At 43.6% G+C, this 13,156-nt stretch overlaps 1 protein-coding gene across 1 annotated transcript in view; it reads left to right on the forward strand.

The window, feature by feature from the left end:
- Positions 1–13,156, forward strand: part of LOC137358630 (pleckstrin homology domain-containing family A member 3-like) — a 99,917-nt gene that overhangs the window by 51,911 nt on the left and 34,850 nt on the right. The window lies entirely within an intron of this gene.

The following is a 13,156-nucleotide window of genomic DNA, read 5'->3' on the forward strand; positions in this document are numbered from 1 at the left end:
CAGATATATAGAGTGTCTCGAGGTTGATCCCTGGCTTCTGCTGAGGTAACTGATCTCAGCTGGGACATAGTGGTGCAACAATTGGGAGGGGGGGTGGGGGAGTGCAGGGAATGATCTTTCTGTTTTTGATTGCTATCAGGGTGACTATGGAAAATGTACATATGTGGACATCAGGCAAGAACAGGGTTTGCCCACCACCTTTGCATAGCTTACTGACACTCAGCTGTCGAAGCACTCACGGGGAGATTGGTCACTGAGGTGAGGCACTATACCCTAGCAGAGGTTAGTGTCTTTTTTGGAAAGATGGGGATAAAAGAGAGAAAGGGAGATCTAGAAGGGAGACAGACTCCACAGCAGGTTAGACACTCTCATTTTGCACCAGAGGTCTAGGCTCAAATTCAGCCCAGTCTGATGAGCTGGAAGTCCTGTTTACTTCCTGTAAGGACACTATGCCAAATGACTATGGATATGAGCCGATGGCACAAAACTGGCAGACTCGATTGAGGCTACTGTGATGACTGGGGTTGGGGTGGGGGGGTTGATTAATATTGGGGCAGTTAGTGTGCCTCCAAGTTTTGCATGAAGGCTCATTGGGCAAAGAATTGCTTGGAAACTCACCTATTGTAAATACATTCAAAAATCATGTTTACAATGTTGCTGCATGTAGCAATTCTTCTCCCCAGCGTTGGGGAACAGAGGGAGTGTCACTCTGGCACTGCCTGCCCCGCCTGACTGATTTGACAAAAAGTGTCCCACTCTTCCAGGCCTTGAAATGAGTGCACAATTCACCCAGAAAATGTGATTCCAGACAAAGCATTGTATAGAGACTTTGCACTGAGTTGGCAGAGTATTAAAAAAAAAAAGCTTTGAGAAATATTAAAGGAAATGTATGTTTTTCATTGAAAGCAATTTCAGTGTGTTGCATCCAGGTTGCTAGGATGATTTAATATTTTAAATATATATAAAATCTCTCGTCTGCTAGTTCTTTTGCAAGTAGAATTAGTGCCCTTTTTTCCAGATACTGCACTCTTTCTACTCTCTGCTTTGAACATATTTAATTTATTCATCCCAGGAGGATTGGTGACTGGGAAAGCCACAAAGGAACTGTATTTAGGGAAAATGAATCCATTTCTGCCTTAAAAGGACGCAATGTTGGAAATACTCAGCAGCTTTATCAGCATCTGTGGAAGAAAAAGGGCAAGTCAGTGTTTCGAGTATATTTGCAATTTTTTTTGTTCTCTAACATGGAAAGAAATTTGCCCAACTTGAGTGAATAAGTGCTTAACTTATTCATATGTCAACCCTCTGTCCACTATTTTAACACGAGTGTAGTTCATGTTTGGGTTAACACCTCTTAAAATAATGAATGCTGTGTGCGTGCATTCAGAATTTGTCCACCACTATCAGCCATCAAATCTTTAAAGTAGCCAACTTGTTAGCCACTTTTGGGCTCATTGGCTCACTGAGTTTATCCAGTGAATAGTTCACCTATTCAGGCCAGGTGCATCCGAAGTTTGATCCCTACTGTGCTCAGTTAGCTGATCTCAACCAAGACAATACCAGTGCCATTTCAGTTGACCTCCAAATTCCTGCTCCCGATTGCTATCTAGCAATGTCTGGTGCAATTGAAAACCTGGAGAAGACGCGACCAAGCTGGTCCCATGGTGGAATACTCTGCTGACACAGTCGAGGCATGTGTGTGAAGAAGGACGACTTGGGTAAGGTATTGGAGCCCATGGAACTAACCATGGATCCAAGCAAGAGGTGAATGCCTTTGGAAGGGGACAAAATTGACAGGAAATAATGCACCTCAACTCCTTTGGAATGTGATCCAGCATCATTCAGATGCTGTCTTACAGAAAACTAGCAAGTGTGGTTTTTGACACCCGAACGTGCTTCATAAATACAACTGCAAGTCTGTCATTCACTGGGAATGGGGAGGTAGGGGCCCCCAATTAACTTTTTTTTCTGAATTATTTGCAAGACCTTTGGGACCAGGTTGATTGAGTATGGATGGTGATCAAGCCCATCCATCTCTTTGTTAACTGGTACCTTTGCACTGTTCTTGAGTTACCAAAGTAATTTATGCAAATTATTTCAATAACTTGGGGGTGGGAGGGGGAACTGGGTGGTGCAACTCTGATACCTGGGTTGAAAACTAGACCAGACTAATGGGATGGAGTCTCTTGCCCTCTGCTGGCTGCAATATGAAATCAACTTGAGGGTGTCTCGACTTGAGTCCCCTGTAGGCATAGGCCCACAGCCTAAAAGTCCACTCATCAGTAATCTTGATCAGAGAGTTGGAAAATTTCAAATAGATGCAGTGAGGGCATCTTCTGAGTGGGAAGTTGAGGTATTTTGATGGGACAGTGTAGAGGGAACTTTACTCTGTATCTAACCCCCATGCTGTACCTGTCCTGGGAGTGTTTGATGGGGGCAGTGTAGAGAGAGCTTTACTCTGTATCGAACCCCATTTTTTTTTCTTTTTTCTTTTCTTTTTTTTCTTCTTTATCTAACCCTGTGCTGTACCTGTCCTGGGAGTGTTTGTTGGGGACAGTGTAGAGGGAGCTTTACTCTGTATCGAACCCTGTGCTGTTGCTGCCCCCAAATATCTGAAATGGAGAGTGTTAAATCCAACATGTCTCACTGTGAGCATATTCGCAAAAAATTGTGTTTTGTCAAACCTGCCTCTTCCTGTAAAGCTACATTTATATTGAAATGATCAAATTTAATTTGCAGTTGTAAAGACTCTTATGAAAGGTGCTGCCTTGTTTGAGTGTAATGTGTTGCTTTTTTGTATCTGTTTACTAAGTGAATAAAATTTGACAATTACAATGAAATCCAAGGCTTGGCTGCATCACATTGTAGCCATGCTTTTTTTTTTTTCAACCATTATCTGTCCAATAAATTGGAGCATATTTTTAAAAAAATTAACAGTTGTTATGGGTGCTATTCCTAAAGTCCAGAGTGAGTCATGTTTGTGCTTGACCAGTTCCTCCCATTCTAAAAAATCATTATAGCTGCCCTGTACCAGACCAAGCACAAACTGGAGAAAGATCTTGCAAATAATATCACCAGTAGTAGGAATAAAGTAACTTTCTGTTGCATTCTGCTTACACAAAAAATGGGAGCAGGAGTAGGCTATACAGACTGTCAGCCTGCTCTGCAATTCAATAAAATGGTTGACCACCTACCTCAATTCCACTCCCTCCCCTTCCCACTGCCACCCTGCCCAATCCCCCATATTACTTGATTCCCCTTCCAGTCTGAAAATCTATCAATCTCCGCCTTAACTACACACGACAACTGCGCATCCACAGCCCTCTGGGGTAGAGAATTGCAAAAGTCACAAACCTGAGTGAAGAAGTTTCTTCTTGTCTCAGTCCTAAATGGCCAACCCCTTATCCTGAGACTATGTCCCCTAGTTCTAGACTGTGCAGCCAGGGGAAACATCCTCTCAGCATCTACCCTGTCAAGCCCCTTCGGAATCTTCTATGTTTCAATGAGATCACTTTTCATCCTTCCAATTCCAGAGAGTTATAAGTACAACCTGCTCAGCCTCTCCGCATAGGACAACCCTCTTCCAGGAACCAATCTAGTGAACCACCTTCGCTGTACTGTCTCCAAGGCAAGTATATCCTTCCTTAGATATGGAGATTAAAACTGCCCACCATGCTCTAGGTGTGGTCTCCCCAAAGCCCTATACAGTTGTAGCAGAACATATTCACTGCCCCCGGTGGATGGCCTCATTAAAAGATAGATCCCAATGTTTCATTTGCTGCCTATTTTCCAATTATGCTGAATCATCTTGAGGATAGGATCCCCAAATTACTACCACCCCCTTTTCTTTTAAAGAAAAAGTAAACTTGGAAAAATTCAAAATAATTCAATTTTCTAGGCTGTATTCATAGTCATACACCACAGAAACAGGCCCTTCAGCCCACCAAGTCTGTACTGGCCAGCAACCACTCATTTATACTTATCCTACATTAATCCCATATTCTCTACCATCTACCTACGCTGGGGCAATTTACAAAGGCCAATTTACCTATCAACCTACAAGTCTTTGGCTGTGGGAGGAAACCAGAGCACCTGACGGAAACCCACGTGGTCACAGGGAGCACTTGCAAGCTACGCATAGGCAGTACCCAAAACTGAACCTGGGTTGCTGGAGTTGTGAGGCCACTGTGCTACCCCTATTCAATGGTATGTAATCCATTGTCTCAGCATAGACTGCAGAAAAATCTGCATTAACCTATGGTGACATTAGGTAGTTAATGTAAATTCTTTGTGCTGTAGCGACATGGTAAAATACAACTTTTATTCTGGAATGAAATCCCATTTTATGCTCCCCACACCCAACTCTTGACAGCTTGGCACTCTTGGTAACATTCACTTGAGCCTGAAGGTTGTGAGTTCAAGCCCCAATCCAAGATTTGAGCATACTTCACTGTCAGAGATAGTGGTTTGCATGAAGGAGGGCAAGGACACAGATTTAAGGTAATTAGCAAAAGAACCAGAGGGGCGATGTGGAGAATATTTTTTTAACACAACATATTAAGATCTTCCCCTCCCCTGTTAGCATTCCAAAGGGATCGTTCCCTTTGCAACACCCTGGTGCACTCCTCCATTACCCCCAACACCTCGTCCCCTTCCCATGCAATCGCAGGAGGTGTAATACCTGCCTGTTTACCTCTCCTCTCCTCACTATCCAAGGCCCCAAACACTCCTTTCAGGTGAAGCAGCGATTTACTTGTACTTTCAATGTAGTATACTGTATTCACTGCTCACAGTGCTGTCTCCTCTACATCGGGGAGACTAAACACAGATTGGGTGACCGCTATGCGGAACACCTCCGCTCAGTCCGAAAGCATAACCCTGAGCTTCTGGTTGCTTGCCATTTCAACACACCCCCCTGCTCTCATGCCCACATCTCTGTCCTGGGATTGCTGCAGTCTTCCAGTGAACATCAACGCAAGCTCGAGGGACAGCATCTCATTTACCGATTAGGCACACTACAGCCTGCCAGACTGAACATTGAGTTCAATAATTTCAGTGCACGATGGTATTTTTAGTTATATTTTTAGTTATTTTTTCTTTTTTATTTGTCTATTTTGTTTCATCATTCATTTTCTTACCATGTGCCTACCCACTGCTTTTTTTTTCATGTTGGTGCTTTGGGCCAGGGCTGTTCTATTTTTCTGTCAATTAATATTCTCCCTGCACAAACGCTTTGTCTTTCAGCACACCATTAACATACCGTTTGCCTTTGCTCCATGACCTTCTGGTCAGTTATTCTTTGTGACCTTCTCCTATCAATACCTTCTCTTTGGTTATCTCTTGCCCCACCCCCACTTTATTTACTTAAAACCTATTACATTTCTAGCCTCTGCCAGTCTGATGAAAGGTCACTGACCTGAAACGTTAACTCTGTTTCTGTCTCCACAGATGCTGCCAGAGCTGCTGAGTATTTCCAATATTTTTTGTTTTTATTTCAGATTTCCAGCATCTGCAGTATTTTGCTTTTATTTATGTTATGATCTTGACTGGGCTAGCTGAAAATGTGATGGAAGCAGATTCAGTAGTAATTGCTGCCCCTCGGCACCATCATCCTGAAACACCGTGTCAGTTTTCCCATATAGGCTGGTGCCACTCAGCTCTACCTCACCACCACCTCTACCTCACCACCACCTCTTTCGTCTCCACCGCTATCTCCTAAATTATCAGACTGCTTGTCCGACTTAGTGCTGGATGAGCAGAAATTTCCTCCAATGAAATGTTGGGAAGACTGAAGCCTTTGGTCTCGGCTACAAACTTGGTCTCGGGTGGCGCAGTGGTTAGCACCGCAGCCTCACAGCTCCAGGGACCTGAGTTCGATTCTGGGTACTGCCTGTGCGGAGTTTGCAAGTTCTCCCTGTGTCTGCGTGGGTTTTCGCCGGGTGCTCCGGTTTCCTCCCACATCCAAAAGACTTGCAGGTGATAGGTAAATTGGCCCTAGTGTAGGGAGGTGATAGGGAATATGGGATTACTGTAGGGTTAGTATAAATGGGTGGTTGCTGGTCGGCACAGACTCGGTGGGCCGAAGGGCCTGTTTCAGTGCTGTATCTCTAAATAAAAAAAAATAAAATAAAACTCCATTCCCTAACTGCTGACTCTGTCCCTCTCCCTGGCAACTGTCTGAGGCTGAACCAGACTGTTCACAGCCTTAGTGTCCTATCTGACCCAGTGATGAGCTTCCAACCACATAGCTGTGCCATCACTAAGACCAGCTATTTCATAACAGTGCCCGTCTCCGCCCCTGTCTCAGCTCATCTGCTGTTGAAACCCTCATCCATGTCTTTGTTACCTCTAGACTTGACTATTCCAATGCACTCCTGGCTGGTCTCCCACATTCTACCCTCCATAAACTTGAGATAATTCAAAACCCAGCTGACTGTCTTTTTACTCACAGCAAGTCCCACTCACCTATCACCCCTGTGCTTGCTGACATACATTGGCTCCTGGTTAAGCAGCACCTCAATTTTAAAATTCTCATCCTTCTTTTCAAATCCCTCCATGGCTTTGTCGTTCCCTATCTCTGCAATTTCCTCCAGCCCCGTAGCCTTCCTGAGATATCTCTGTTCCTCCAATTCTGACCTCTTGTGCATCCCTGATTTTAATTGCTCTGGCATTGGCAGTGGTGCCTTCAGCTGCCTGGGCCCGAAGCTCTGGAATTCCCTCCCTAAACCTCTCTGCCTCTTTCCTCCTTTAAGACAACCCTTAAGATGTACTTCTTTGACCAAGTTCTTTGTGATCTACCCTAGTATTTCCTTATGTGGCTCAGTGTCAAATTTTGGTTTAAAATGCTCCTGTGAAGTGCCTTGAGATGTTTTGTTACATTAAAGGTGCGATAGGGAATAGGATATGCACTTGAAAAGGAATAATTTCCACGACTATGGGGAAAGTGCAGGGGGCAATGTAACTAATTGGATAGTCCTGTCAAAGAGCTGGCACAGGCACAATGGGCCGAATGACCCCGTTCTGTGCTGTCTGATTCCGAGAGGTCCTGTTTGCTCTGTGCAGGAGAGTTGCAGTATCAGACTCATCAACACTAGAGGTCCCCAGTGCACTACAACCAGCCTTGTGTGAGATTGAGTGGAGCAAATGTACAATGTCTAAACATAGGTACCAGTGATCTTATTGCAACTTTTTATGTGGGAAGGGACAATTCATTCATGGTATTACATGCATCTTACATAGCAGAGTATTTTAGTCTGTTAAAGAAAATCCCTCCTTAACCCAATCCTGCACGCACTGTTTGAGGTACCTGTCTCTTGGAGAGCTACAAACTGCCAGTTCAGCACTGCAACATTGCTTTGTGAGTTCTGCACATGCCTACCTAAATGCCCGCACAGTGCTCTGCATCTGAATACCAATGAAACTTTTAACAGGAACATAGGAGCAGTTCATTTGGCCCATTGAGCTTGCTCTACCATTCTGTTAACCATCGCAGCTTAATACTTCTTAATACTCCTAATTCCCAAGTTATCCTATTATCCCTTTTAAACGTCTCAACTGATATTGCACCCATGATTTTCTGGGACAGCGTGTTCCACGTTCTCTTTGTGTCAATATTTTTTCTGAATATGCTTTTGACCAGATTAGTTGCAAGTAACTTTTGAGATCAAGTCCACTTATTAGAAAGTATAATAAAAACAATAAATGCTGGAATCACTCAGCAGGTCTGGCAGCATCTGTGGAAAGAGAAGCAGAGTTAACGTTTCAGGTCAGTGACCCTTCATCGGAACTGACAAATATTAGAAAAGTCACAGGTTATAAGCAAGTGAGGTGGGGGTGGGGCAAGAGATAACAAAGGAGGTCTAGATTGGACCAGGCCACATAGCTGACCAAAAGGTCACGGAGCAAAGGCAAACAATATGTTAATGGTGTGTTGAAAGACAAAGCATTAGTACAGATTAGGTGTAAATACACTGAATATTGAACAGCAGCAAGTGCAAACCTGAAAAAAAACAGTGGGTAAGCAAACTGAACAAACAAAGATAAAATGAAATAAATGCAAAAAAAAGATTGTAAAAAATGTAAAAAAGAATGTTTAGAAAAAGGAAGAAAAAATAACTAAAAATGAAAGTAAAATGGGGGGCTGTCATGCTCTGAAATTATTGAACTCAATGTTCAGTCCGGCAGGCTGTAGTGTGCCTAATCGGTAAATGAGATGCTGTTCCTCGAGCTTGCGTTGATGTTCACTGGAACACTGCAGCAATCCCAGGACAGAGATGTGAGCATGAGAGCAGGGGGGAGTGTTGAAATGGCAAGCAACCGGAAGCTCAGGGTCCCGCTTGCGGACTGAGCGGAGATGTTCCGCAAAGCGGTCACCCAGTCTGCGCTTAGTCTCCCCAATGTAGAGGAGACCACACTGTGAGCAGCGAATACAGTATATTAGAAAGTATAGACTGTCTTATCAAATCTTCCCTCTGGGTGGCATCAGTGCACTGCCTAGAGCAGTTGGATGTGAACTTGGACCTAGTATTTCTCACATGCTCAGTTCCCACCTCAGCCTTGTCTTAAGATGCAGCCAGTTCAGCCCTTCCTCAGAAGGCTGGACACAGTCACCAAAGATCACTTTTACCCATGTTTTGGTTAATAGTTGATAGACAAATCTGCACTGATAAAGGACTGGGAGATTGTCACCTTGAATATGATGAGCACCCAGTTTCTTCATGCAGAGCCACTCAAGGAATGTCATGTTTCAGGACCATGAGCAGCTGTACAGCACAAGAAGCAACCCGAAGATGGCCCAAAAACTGGACATAAGCCACCTAAGGCCAAATACTGAAATGAGGGCTGGGGTCAGTTTTTCTCCTGTCTGTGTTCCTTTCTCAACTGGAGAGTAATGCAGCAGGATCACCTGACCAAAAGTACAAAAAAATGTAGTGCTTGACCAGCAATAATTGTTCACAAGTGGGAACAGTGTCCCACTTCCAGTGCATCAAACTTCTTACTAATTTTACGTGCGATGCTTTTAACAAGTGAACTGCACATCAAACTGTGGCAGAAATTCTGATACCTTAAAGATCCATTGAGGGAGATGCCTGCCTTACTAAAAAATCAAATCAATACATTTATTCCCTATCACAATTTGGATTTTTTGTCACAATTTCAATTGTAATCTTGCAGTTCTGCAACACAATGTCTTCACCACTAATACAATCCATGGGTTATAACCAATCTAAGTAGCCCCAGTAACTCAGTTGTTTTTGCCCTTATTTCTTTCTCACTAATTTCTCCTTTTTGAATTTGGAAAGGGCTGCTGTTAGCATTGATACCTCATTGACGGTTGCATCCTAATTCAAGATACTAAGATCTGTTAGTGTGGGCAACATTATATCAACGAATGGGGATAAGTTCATGGATTTGAACTTAATATGTGGCCTGCGAGGCTCCATGATGCAAGCCTAAGTAGCCCATGAAGACAAAATGTTTGGGTGCTTCAACTGCATCAAGGTGAAGATGATATCACTGTGTGTGGAACGGTCATCCTCGATATAACTTGGATGAGTAAAACAGCACTTATTTAAAGGAACAACGTTATAAATAGGCGCAATTCTTCCATGTCACAAATTCTCTTTCTTGTCAGATGCTTAAAACATTTTCCATATGGTCTACCACCTTTATCTTTCCTAAATCCTCCATTCTGTACATGTTCTACAATTATCTACTTGGACCTCAATTAAAAAGATACCGCGTGGGAGGCAATGGACAAAATACCCAATCATTCTGTTCACAGAAGGCTGTCAGTGGAGGAGGCGTTTGTTTTGGTGTTAAGTTGGATCATGTCTCTGGATATAGGCTGCATTTAGACTATAACTGAAAGAACCTGCATTTGTATAGCACCTGTCATCTCCTCAGGATGTCCCAAAGGACTTCACTGCCGGTAAATTACTTTCGAAGTGCAGTCACTGTTGTCTTGTAGGTGAATCTAGCAGGATAATGCATAGCCTAAGGTCCCACAAAGAGCAAACAAATAGCGAGTTAATCCATTTTGGTATTGTTATTTGAGGGAGGACTTGGTCAGGACACTGGAAGAACTCCCCTGCTCTTTTTCACATAGTGCCAATGGGATCCTTTACATCCACCTGAACAAGGCCTCAGTTTAACTTCTTATCGAAGAAACAGCACCTCCGACTGTGCAGCACTCCCTTGGTATTGTGCTTAAATGTCAGCCTGGATTATGTGCTTGTGTCCAGGAGTGGGACTTGAACTCACAACACTCCAACTGTGCTACCACCTGAGTCCAGCTAACATTTGAAAAGAAACTGTTTCACACTGACACGACAGTGATTTAAGTAGAAAACCCACTACTCTTAGCAAAGATAATGGCTGATTATATCATTGCTGCTTTCAATTAGATTTAGCATCTTCTGTATACAAGAAATTGAAATTGTCAGTTAGCTTTATGTTCCCAATAAGTTGCGTGTGGCTTTGAGTGCTTCAGGAAAACAGCCATTAATGGACTCTGATTAGAACTCCCCAGTGCTGGTCCCTGTTCTAATGGGGTTGTTTACTATTCCTCAGGGACTGCTGCAAGTTAATAACGCAGTTAATCTGCCTCTTGTTTGTTCTGAGGAAATCTACGCACTGTAGAATTAAATTGGACAAGTCACCCTGTTGCCTGTGGGATCTGTAAAACCCAGGCCCCTGGCTTGAAACAATGTGAAATGTATTTTCCACCTAGATAAGGCCCGATCTTATAATTTTTTTAAACTGTGGCAATTCATAGCGTGAACTGTATCGGTTCACTGTATCTGGCTGTCACATGGTGTTACCACACTGACTCGCTGACCACATAATGTGGGCCACTCCCGTACCATGAGTTACCAATCACAAGCCAGCTATCAGAGGGCGTTATCTAGTGGAATTGAGGAGTTTCCAAAAGGGAAGGAAGGTCAGACGGCAGATCACGAGATCATTATGGGCGGCGAAGACCTCCTGACCCATATTGGTTCACCCATCCAGGAGCATCTTAAAAACCCTCCATGCCATTACTGCATACTATCATAGAATGGTTACGGCACAGAAGGAGGCCATTCGGCCTGTCGAGCAACTCAGTCCCACTCCCCAGCCCTTTCCCCCGTAGCCCTGCAATTTTTTCCCCCTTCAGATAATTATCCAATTCCCTTTTCAAAGCCACAATTGTATCTGCCTCCATCACATTCTCAGGCAGTGCGTTCCAGATCTAAACCACTCGCTGCGTCAAAAAGTTTTCCCTCATGTGGCCTTTGGTTCTTTTTGCCATTCACCTTAAATCAGTGTCCTCTGGTTCTGGATCCTTCTGCCAATGGGAACAGTTTCTCTCTATCTACTCTGTCCAGATCCCTCATGATTTTGAACACCTCTATCAAATCTCCTCTCAACCTTCTCTTCTCTAAGGAGAACAGCCCCAGTTTCTCCAATCTATCCTTGTAACTGAAGTCCCTCATCCCTGGGACCATTCTTAACTACATCCAGAGTTTTCAACTCCACCAATCTGCCTGAAAGTCCAGTCCAAGTGTTGAGCATTCTCCACCTGAAGAAAGAACTTCCTGATTATCAACCCTGGAGTTACCTTGGATCAGTTTGACCCAATGCCCCCTTGACCTAGTCCACAGTTGGAGACTCGATCCCCTGCTGAACTCATGTACCTGCTCGTGGCCCACTCAAGGGCAGCATCAGCAGGAAATTGGAGCAGGGGGTCTTGTCTGCTCTTTTGGTTAAGGATACATGCAGGGAAACGCAAAAAGTAAAATGCCTTCCAAAATGGAGAGAAGAGAAAAAAAATTATTTTTCTTAATCATATAACATGTCAATGATTTTCTGTCAAGTCCTAATGCTGAACATTAGCATGTACCACATCAAAGATTATTTTACGATCATAATATGTTTGTAACGAACGAAGGCTCCTTAGACAGCACCTTCCAAACCCGTGACCTCTACCACCTAGAAGGACAAGGGCAGCAGATGCTTGCGAACATCACCACCTGCAAGTTCCCCTCCAAGTCACACACCATCCTGACTTGGAACTATATCACCGTTCCTTCACTGTCGCTGGGTCAAAATCCTGGAACTCCCTTCCTAACAGCACTGTGGGTGTACCTACCGCAGATGGACTGCAGCGGTTCAAGAAGGCAGCTCACCACCACCTTCTCGTGGGCAATTAGGGATGGGCAATACCCACATCCCATGAAACAAATAAAAACTTAGTCATTTTAGTTTGATTTTGTGGCAGAACTTTTCATTTCCAAAATTGGAAATAAATGTTAAGTTTTATACAATAGATCCCATCCTTTTGTGAGTTCCCCCATTTTCTCCCTCATTTTTTTAAAGTCTTGTTTATCTCTACATGTGCCCTTTCTCAGTTGAGGTGAGAGGAGGACTGTGGAGCATCCAGACTGCTGATTGCTTCATCACTAGAACATTGCTGTTTCATGGTTCTTTCACAGGATATGTTGCCAATCCTGTTCCATGGTGGTTTGATGGTAGTGTCTTGAGTCCTGTTGAACTGTGATTGCGTGATATAGGTATAGCTATGCACCAGGAGTCAGCTGTGGCTCAGTCTCTGAGTTAGGAGGTTGTAGTTTCAAGCCCCACTCTTGAGATCTGAATGGATAGTTCAGACTGATATTCCATTGTGGTACTAAGGGAGTGCTGCACTGTTGGAGATGCTGTCGTTTTGGGTACTATTCACAATCTAGAGCAATGATTTGGCTGTGGGGACCAAATGTAATATTTCTAAGTTTGCTGATGACACAAAACTAGGTGGGAATGTAAGTTGTGAGGAGGATGCAAGGAGACTTCAAGGGAACTTGGACAGGCTAAGTGAATGGGCAAGAACATGGCAGATGGAATATAATGTGAATAAGTGTGAAGTGATCCACTTTGGTTAGACAAAACAGGAAGAAGAATATTTCTTAAACGGTGAGAGGCTGAGAAGTGCTTATGTCCAAAGAGACCTGGGTGCCCTTGTTCATAAGCCACTGAAAGCTAACATGTAGGTGCAGCAATCAATTAGGAAAGCAAATGGTATGTTGGCCTTTATTGCAAGAGAATTTGAGTACAGGAGTAAAGATGTCTTGCTGTAATTGTATAAAGCCTTGGTGAGACTGCACCTGGAGTATTGTGT

Source organism: Heterodontus francisci, chromosome X (genome assembly GCF_036365525.1).
Source record: "Heterodontus francisci isolate sHetFra1 chromosome X, sHetFra1.hap1, whole genome shotgun sequence".
Classification (NCBI taxonomy): domain Eukaryota; kingdom Metazoa; phylum Chordata; class Chondrichthyes; order Heterodontiformes; family Heterodontidae; genus Heterodontus; species Heterodontus francisci.